The sequence below is a fragment of the Heterodontus francisci genome, unplaced genomic scaffold (genome assembly GCF_036365525.1).
Source record: "Heterodontus francisci isolate sHetFra1 unplaced genomic scaffold, sHetFra1.hap1 HAP1_SCAFFOLD_97, whole genome shotgun sequence".
Classification (NCBI taxonomy): Eukaryota; Metazoa; Chordata; class Chondrichthyes; order Heterodontiformes; family Heterodontidae; genus Heterodontus; species Heterodontus francisci.
This window is the reverse complement of record NW_027140606.1, coordinates 3,447,474-3,448,303: the sequence shown is the minus strand read 5'-3', so window position 1 is coordinate 3,448,303 and position 830 is coordinate 3,447,474. Positions and strand designations below refer to the sequence as shown.

Sequence of the window (830 nt, the reverse complement as noted above, 5' to 3'; positions counted from 1 at the left end):
CAAAGTTCACAGCTGTTTTGAATAGAACAAAGTTTAATATCTCCTCACCGTTTCTCGGTGACCACATGAGACAATGGTTTTCTTATTTGGTTCCTTTGATTTTTCTTGTTCCTGACTGAGAATATTCCAAACCTCAGATCAACCCTCCCACTTGTGTCGTGTCCCAGTTACAAGCAACACATAATGACACACACACTTTGAAACATACAACACGGTCACACTTTCCTTCAGTGAGATTAAGGTCGAGCTTTTTTTCCAGGTTGAATGCAACTTTGAACAAATTTGTATCAAAGAAGTTGCCTTGGAAATATCAGCACTGAATTTCTGTACGAGGAGAAAGAGCCATTCCAAACTCACATCCTTCACAAACGCTATTTTCTCCTGTGAATGAAATTCATCATGCAATTTGAATTCTCAGTTGAAATTCACAAGACACAGACATAAATGTTGATACGGAAACTTCTCAAGCAGATTGCAAATATGAATTAAGGCTCCGCTGGGAATCGAACCCAGGATCTCCTGTTTACAAGACAGGTGCTTTAACCAACTAAGCTGTAGAGCCAGATCACAAGTGCTGTTGCAATTGAAATCTGAGGTGGTTACTATTTATTCTCATCCCACTTCTCCACAGGTCACAACAAAAATTTTAACTTTTCCCACTTACTGATACAGTCAATCATATGCTCTATTTTTCCCAGAATAGAAGACACTTAATGAACAACAAAATTATCAGTTTCTTATAGAACAAGTTTTAACTAATCATGAAGTAAAGCATAAACACACGTGGAAATTTTAAAAGTTCCCTTTTTACCTTAACCAACATTTAAAGT

General features: G+C 37.0%; 1 non-coding gene across 1 annotated transcript; it reads right to left on the bottom strand.

Moving 5' to 3' along the window:
* Window positions 1-488: 488 nt before the first annotated feature.
* trnat-ugu (transfer RNA threonine (anticodon UGU)) lies at window positions 489-562 on the bottom strand. Its single transcript has one exon. It is a non-coding gene; the product is annotated as a tRNA-Thr (tRNA).
* Between the last annotated feature and the right edge of the window lie 268 nt (window positions 563-830).